Below are 9,688 nucleotides of genomic sequence, written 5' to 3'. Positions count from 1 at the left end.
TGCATATCACTACTATGGTGCATATCATTACTATGGTGCATATCATTACTATGGTGCATATCATTACTATGGTGCATATCACTACTATGGTGCATATCACTACTATGGTGCATATCACTACTATGGTGCATATCACTACTATGGTGCATATCACTACTATGGTGCAAATCATTACTATGTTGCAAATCACTACTATGGTGCACATCATTACTATGGTGCATATCACTACTATGGTGGTTATCACTATGGTGCAAATCACTACTATGGTGCATATCATTACTATGGTGCATATCACTACTATGGTGCATATCACTACTATGGTGCATATCATTACTATGGTGCATATCATTACTATGGTGCAAATCACTACTATGGTGCAAATCACTACTATGGTGCAAATCATTACTATGGTGCATATCATTACTATGGTGCATATCACTACTATGGTGCATATCACTACTATGGTGCATATCATTACTATGGTGCATATCATTACTATGTTGCAAATCACTACTATGGTGCATATCACTACTATGGTGCATATCACTACTATGGTGCATATCATTACTATGGTGCATATCATTACTATGGTGCAAATCACTACTATGGTGCATATCACTACTATGGTGCATATCACTACTATGGTGCAAATCACTACTATGGTGCACATCATTACTATGGTGCATATCATTACTATGGTGCATATCACTACTATGGTGCATATCACTACTATGGTGCATATCATTACTATGGTGCATATCATTACTATGGTGCAAATCACTACTATGGTGCAAATCACTACTATGGTGCAAATCATTACTATGGTGCATATCATTACTATGGTGCATATCACTACTATGGTGCATATCACTACTATGGTGCATATCATTACTATGGTGCATATCATTACTATGGTGCATATCACTACTATGGTGGTTATCACTATGGTGCAAATCACTACTATGGTGCATATCACTACTATGGTGCATATCATTACTATGGTGCATATCATTACTATGGTGCATATCATTACTATGGTGCAAATCACTACTATAGTGGATATTACTACTATGGTTCATATCACTACTAGGCTAGGTTCACACTATGTATCTGTGCGGCTGTATTGCGGGCGGTAAATCATCGGCCGGATTTTTCTGGTTCATGCGTACGCTGGAAAGTATATGATATACGGCTGCACAGTGCACACTATGTATGAATCTACGGCCCTATCGTAAACCGACCCGTAAAAAATGAACAAGACCATTGTTTGCAGCTGGAGATGCGGCCCTGGATTGACAGGCGGTCCATACGGAGTACTTCAAAAATAGCCGGCAATGATGCCGAATGCCGATGCCTCTAATAGTTAATATATTAAATTAATAAAACACATTTTCGTTGTAATAAAGTGCCTTTCGTTGGTCAATAATTTAATTCTAACGAATCCATCATTGTGCAGTTAAATATACTGTTAAAATAAATATATATATAAATAAATGTATATTTATCTATATATTTATTTTTTGACAGTATATTTAATTGCACAATGATGGATTCATTAGAATTAATTTATTGAACAACGAAACTGATTTTAATTCCACGAAAATGTGTTTTATTAATTAAATATTAATTAGTACAGGAAGCTCCATAAGCCGTTAATTCATATTGCCGGTAATAGAGCTTTCTGTACTAATCATCACTTTACTTTAATGAAAACATCAAATGTTTCTTCTAATTATGTTATCACAATAGCATTATTAGAAGAAACATTTAGAATTATATGTGCGCTCAGCTGATTGGCTGATCGGCTCAGCGCACATATAAAGAGCCGGTCCGCAGCACAGTGACTTCATTGTGCTGCGGACCAGCGAAGAGGACACATTGGGGTGAGTATAGAGCTCTCCCCACCCCCTCCCCTGCACTGCACCCCTCCCAGCAAGGAAGGGGGGTCACTTAACCCCTTCCTTGCTGGGATGGGTGCAGTCTGACATCAGTCTGGCCCCCAAGGGGTTAAGGGGGATGCAATACATCCTCCCTTAACCCCTTGGGGGCCAGACTGTAAGCAGCGATCTGTAAAGATGCTGCATACTGTAAGGAGCACAACACCGCTCACAATGATGGGTGTTGTGCTCCTGTTTGTGTGTTTTTTGTGTGTTTCTCCCTTTTTGTTTTTCAGATATCGGTATCCTGGGGATTACGTCGGATTCCGTGGACTACGTCGATGACCAGCGATTGTTGTTTGGATTTTTTTTTTTAATAAAATGGTCAATGAGGGGTGTGGGGGTGTTTTTATTTGAATAAAACATTTTTTTCACTTGTGTCTTGTCTTTATTTCTTTACTTTATAGACTTAGTAGTGGAAGTCGTCTAATAGACGGAATCCATTACTAAGTGGGGGCCTAGTGTTAGCCGGTATAAAATGGCTAACACTAACCCCCCATTATTACCCCAGTACCCAATGCCACCAGGGGTACTGGGAAGAGCCGGGTGCCAGTGGTCCCGGAGCGTCAAAATTGGCGCTCCTGGACCGGGCGGCAGCAGGCTGGTAAGATTTAGGCTGGGGAGGGCCTAAACCAATGGCTCTTCCCACCTTGGTGTTACCAGGCTGCTGTCGTTTGGTTTTTAACCCGGCTGGTTATAAAAATAGGGGGGACCCTATGCGGGTTTTTTTAAAAATAAATAAATAATTTTAAAAAAACCCGCATAGGGTCCCCCCTATTTTTATTACCAGCCGGGTTAAAAACCAAGCGACAGCAGCCTGGTAACACCAGGGTGGGAAGAGCCATTGGTTTAGGCCCTCCCCAGCCTAAATCTTACCAGCCTGCTGCCGCCCGTTCCAGGAGCGCCAATTTTGAGGCTCCGGGACCACTGGCACCCGGCTCTGCAGAGGATCGCAAACCCCGGTAATAGCGATTCATGTAAACTGTTTCCCTGCTTTCCCAGATGCATCCAGAGGTGTTTCCATCACTTTCTTAAGATTTTATTTGTTATTTTTAGTTGAACCAGATTTCCAAGTAAATGACCGTATGTTTTTAGCCGCATGTCTATTTTTTCCCACGGCCGCAGTTTCACCCGCACATTTACAGCCGCATAAAAAATACAGCCGCACACATACATAGTGTGAACCTAGCTCTATGGTGCATACCACTACTATGGTGGATATTACTACTATGATGCATATTACTACTATGATGCATATCACTACTATGGTGCATATCACTACTATGGTGCATATCACTACTATGGTGGATATTACTACTATGATGCATATTACTACTATGATGCAAATCACTACTATGGTTCATATCCCTACTATGGTGCATATCACTACTATGGTATATATCATTACTATGGTATATATCATTACTATGGTGCATATCACTACTATGGTATATATCATTACTATGGTGCATATCACTACTATGGTTCATATCCCTACTATGGTGCATATCACTACTATGGTGCATATCCCTACTATGGTGCATATCACTACTATGGTGCATATCACTACTATGGTATATATCATTACTATGGTATATATCATTACTATGGTGCATATCACTACTATGGTATATATCATTACTATGGTGCATATCACTACTATGGTTCATATCACTACTATGGTGCATATCACTACTATGGTATATATCATTACTATGGTTCATATCACTACTATGGTGGATATCAAAATTGAAATGTTGAATACTGAAATGCAGGGTGGTTACATGTTTTCTCCTTTATAGTCACATTTCCCCAGGACTACAGATCCCTAGATGTCCATCATCCATCTCTCTTCTGTCTGGTGGATGTAGAGGCGTAATCTGCCATAGTCCTGGGATGCTGATCCTGAACCCCTCTCTAGATGCTGATCCCTCACCCCTCCCTGGATGCTGATCCCTCACCCCCTCCCTGGATGCTGATCCCTGCAACCCTCCCTGGATGCTGATCCCTGCACCCCTCCCTGGATGCTCATCCCTGCATCCCTCCCTGGATGCTGATCCCTGCACCCTTCCCTAGATGCTGATCCCTGCATCCCTCCCTGGATGCTGATCCCTCACCTCCTCCCTAGATGCTGATCTCTGCACCCCTCCCTGGATGCTGATCCCTCACCCCCTCCCTAGATGCTGATCCCTGCACCCCTCCCTTGATTCTGATCCCTGAACTTATCCATGGATGCTGATCCCTCACCCCCTCTCTAGATTCTGATCCCTAACCCCCTTCCTGGATGCTGATCCCTAACCCCCTTCCTGGATGCTGATCCCTCACCCCCTCCCTAGATGCTGATCCCTGCACCCCTCCCTTGATGCTGATCCCTGAACTTATCCATGGATGCTGATCCCTCACCCCCTCTCTAGATTCTGATCCCTAACCCCCTCCCTGGATGCTAATCCCTCATCCCCTCCCTGGATGCTGATCCCTGCACCCCTCCCTAGATGCTGATTCCTGCACCCCTCCCTGGATGCTGATCCCTCACCCCCTCCCAAGATGCTGATACCTGCACCCCTCCCTGGATGTTAATCCCTCATCCCCTCCCTGGATGCGGATCCCTCACCCCCTCCGTAGATGCTGATCCCTCACCCCCTCCCTGGATGCGGATCCCTCACCCCCTCCGTAGATGCTGATCCCTCACCCCCTCCCTGGATGCTGATCCCTGAACCCCTCCCTGTATGCTGATCCCTGACCCCCTTCCCGCTGCTGCAGGTGGATGCTGATCTCTGAGCCCCTCCCTGGATGCTGATCCCTGACATGTCCCTGGATGCTGATCCCTGACCGCCTACCTGGATGCTGATCCCTCACCCCCTCCCTGGATGCTGATCCCTCACCCCCTCCCTGGATGATGATCCCTGACCGCCTACCTGGATGCAAATCCCCGACCCCCTCCCAGCTGCTGCAGGTGGATGCTGATCCCTGACCCCCTCCCTAGATGATGATCCCTGACCGCCTACCTGGATGCTAATCCCTGACCCCTTCCCTGGATGCTGATCCCTGACTCCCTCCCTGAATGATGATCCCTCCCGCCTCCTGAATGCTGATCTCTCCCCCCTCCCTGGATGATGATCCCTGACCGCCTACTTGGATGCTGATCCCTGACCCCCTCCCCACTGCTGATCCCTGAACCCCTACCTGGATGCTGATCCCTGACCCCCTACCTGGATGCTGATCCCTGACCCCTTCCCTGGATGCTGATCCCTGACCCCCTCCCTGGATGATGATACCTCACCCCCTCCCTGGATGCTGATCCTTCACCCCCTCCCTGGATGCTGATCCCTCACCCCCTCCCTGGATGCTGATCCTGCACCCCTCCCTAGATGCTGATCCATGCACCCCTCCCTGGATGCTGATCCCTTACCTCCTCCCTAGATGCTGATCCCTGCACCCCTCCCTTGATGCTGATCCCTGAACTTATCCATGGATGCTGATCCCTGCACTCCTCCCTGGATGCTGATCCCTGCACCCCTCCCTGGATGCTGATCCATACACCCCTCCCTGGATGCTGATCCCTCACCCCCTTCCTAGATGCTGATACCTGCACCCCTTCCTGGATGTTAATCCCTCATCCCCTCCCTGGATGCTGATCCCTGAACCCCTCCCTAGATGCTGATCCCTTAACCCATCCCTGGATGCGGATCCCTCACCCCCTCCCTGGATACTGATCCCTGCACCCCTCCCTTGATGCTCATCCCTGAACCCCTCCCTGGATGCTGATCCCTGACCCCCTCCCCGCTGCTGCAGGTGGATGCTGATCTCTGACCCCCTCCCTGGATGCTGATCCCTGACATGTCCCTGGATGCTGATCCCTGACCGCCTACCTGGATGCTGAACCCTCCCCCCCTTCCCTGGATGCTGATCCCTCACCCCCTCCCTGGATGATGATCCCTGACTGCCTACCTGGATGCAAATCCCCGACCCCCTCCCAGCTGCTGCAGGTGGATGCTGATCCCTGACCCTCTCCCTAGATGATGATCCCTGACCGCCTACCTGGATGCTAATCCCTGACCCCTTCCCTGGATGCTGATCCCTGACTTCCACCCTGAATGATGATCCCTCCCCCCTCCTGAATGCTGATCTCTCCCCCCTCCCTAGATGATGATCCCTGACCACCTACTTGGATGCTGATCCCTGACCCCCTCCCCACTGCTGATTCTGAACCCCTACCTGGATGCTGATCCCTGACCCCCTACCTGGTTGCTGATCCCTTCCCCCTTCCCTGGATGATAATCCCTCACCTCCTCCCTGGATGCTGATCCCTCACCCCCTCCCTGGATGCTGATCCCTCACCCCCTCCCTGGATGCTGATCCCTCCCCCCCCTCCCTGGATGCTGATCCCTGCACCCCTCCCTGGATGCTGATCCCTGCACCCCTCCCTAGATGCTGATCCCTCACCTCCTCCCTAGATGCTGATCCCTGCACCCCTTCCTGGATGTTGATCCCTGATCCCCTCCCTAGATGCTAATCCCTGACCCCCTCCCTGCATGCTGATCCCTGACCCCCTCCCTGGATGCTAATCCCTCCCCTCCTCCCTGGATGCTGATCCCTCCCCCTCCTCCCTGAATGCTGATCCCTGACCCCCTCCCCGCTGCTGCAGGTGGATGCTGATCCTTGACCCCCCCTTCCTGGATGCAGATCCCTGACCCTCTCCCTGGATTCTGATCACTTACCCCCTCCCTGGATACTGATCCCTGCCCCCCTCCCCGCTGCTGCAGGTGGATGCTGATCCCTAACCCCCTCCCTGGATGCTGATCCCTCTCTAATCCCTCTGATCCCTCTCTAATGCTTACCCCCTCTCTAATGTAACCCAACAATGTAACCTGACAGTGTAATGTAACCTGACAGTGTAATGTAACCCCTCAATGTAATGTAACTCGACAATGTAATGTAACCTGACAATATAATGTAACTTGACAATGTAATCTGACAATGTAATGTATCCTGACAATGTAATGTAACCTGACAATGTAATGTAACCTGACAATGTAATGTAACCTGACAATGTAATGTAACCTGACAATGTAACCTGACAATGTAATGTAACCTGACAATGTAACCCAACAATGTAATGTAACCTGACAATGTAACCTGACAATGTAATGTAACCTGACAATGTAACCCGACAGTGTAATGTAACCTGACAATATAATGTAACCTGACAATGTAATGTAACCTGACAATGTAACCTGACAATGTAATGTAACCTGACAATGTAACCTGACAATGTAATGTAACCTGACAATGTAACCTGACAATGTAATGTAACCTGACAATGTAACCTGACAATATAATGTAACCTGACAATGTAACCTGACAATGTAATGTAACCTGACAATATAATGTAACCTGACAATGTAATGTAACCTGACAATGTAATCTGACAATGTAATGTAACCCGACAATGTAATGTAACCTGACAATGTAACCTGACAATATAATGTAACCCGACAATGTAACCTGACAATGTAACCTGACAATGTAATGTAACCTGACAATGTAACCTGACAATGTAATGTAACCTGACAATGTAATGTAACCTGACAATATAATGTAACCTGACAATGTAACCTGACAATGTAATGTAACCTGACAATGTAACCTGACAATGTAACCTGACAGTGTAATGTAACCTGACAATGTAATGTAACCTGACAATATAATGTAACCTGACAATGTAACCTGACAATGTAATGTAACCTGACAATGTAATGTAACCTGACAATGTAACCTGACAATATAATGTAACCCGACAATGTAACCTGACAATGTAATGTAACCTGACAATGTAACCTGACAATGTAATGTAACCTGACAATGTAATGTAACCTGACAATGTAACCTGACAATGTAATGTAACCTGACAATGTAACCTGACAATGTAATGTAACCTGACAATGTAATGTAACCTGACAATATAATGTAACCTGACAATGTAATGTAACCTGACAATGTAATGTAACCTGACAATGTAACCTGACAATGTAATGTAACCTGACAATGTAATGTAACCTGACAGTGTAATGTAACCTGACAATATAATGTAACCCGACAATGTAATGTAACCTGACAATGTAACCCGACAATGTAATGTAACCTGACAATGTAACCTGACAATGTAATGTAACCTGACAATGTAACCCGACAATGTAACCTGACAATATAATGTAACCCGACAATGTAACCTGACAATGTAACCTGACAATGTAATGTAACCTGACAATGTAATGTAACCTGACAATGTAATCTGACAATATAATGTAACCTGACAATGTAACCTGACAATGTAATGTAACCTGACAATGTAACCTGACAATGTAATGTAACCTGACAATATAATGTAACCTGACAATGTAACCTGACAATGTAATGTAACCTGACAATGTAACCCGACAATGTAATGTAACCTGACAATGTAACCCGACAATGTAATGTAACCTGACAATGTAACCTGACAATGTAATGTAACCTGACAATGTAACCTGACAATGTAATGTAACCTGACAATATAATGTAACCTGACAATGTAACCTGACAATGTAATGTAACCTGACAGTGTAATGTAACCTGACAATGTAATGTAACCTGACAATGTAACCTGACAATGTAATGTAACCTGACAATGTAATGTAACCTGACAATGTAACCTGACAATGTAATGTAACCTGACAATGTAATGTAACCTGACAATGTAACCTGACAATGTAATGTAACCTGACAATGTAATGTAACCTGACAATGTAATGTAACCTGACAATGTAACCTGACAATGTAATGTAACCTGACAATGTAATGTAACCCGACAATGTAACCTGACAATGTAACCTGACAATGTAATGTAACCCGACAATATAATGTAACCTGACAATGTAACCTGACAATGTAATGTAACCTGACAATATAATGTAACCTGACAGTGTAATGTAACCTGACAATGTAACCTGACAATGTAACCTGACAATGTAACCTGACAATGTAATGTAACCTGACAATGTAACCTGACAGTGTAATGTAACCTGACAATGTAATGTAACCTGACAATGTAACCCGACAATATAATGTAACCTGACAATGTAATGTAACCTGACAATGTAATGTAACCTGACAATGTAACCTGACAATGTAACCCGACAATATAATGTAACCTGACAATGTAATGTAACCTGACAATGTAATGTAACCTGACAATGTAACCCGACAATATAATGTAACCTGACAATGTAACCTGACAATGTAATGTAACCTGACAATGTAATCTGACAATATAATGTAACCTGACAATGTAACCTGACAATGTAATGTAACCTGACAATGTAACCTGACAATGTAATGTAACCTGACAATGTAACCTGACAATGTAATGTAACCTGACAATGTAACCCGACAATGTAATGTAACCTGACAATGTAACCTGACAATGTAATGTAACCTGACAATGTAACCTGACAATGTAACCTGACAATGTAATGTAACCTGACAATGAAACCTGACAATGTAACCTGACAATGTAATGTAACCTGACAATGTAACCCGACAATGTAACCTGACAATGTAACCCGACAATGTAATGTAACCTGACAATGTAACCTGACAATGTAATGTAACCTGACAATGTAATGTAACCTGACAATGTAACCCGACAATGTAATGTAACCTGACAATGTAACCTGACAATGTAATGTAACCTGACAATGTAACCTGACAAT

The sequence above is a fragment of the Dendropsophus ebraccatus genome, chromosome 8 (genome assembly GCF_027789765.1).
Source record: "Dendropsophus ebraccatus isolate aDenEbr1 chromosome 8, aDenEbr1.pat, whole genome shotgun sequence".
Taxonomy (NCBI): Eukaryota; Metazoa; Chordata; class Amphibia; order Anura; family Hylidae; genus Dendropsophus; species Dendropsophus ebraccatus.
Note: the sequence above shows the minus strand (reverse complement) of the source record.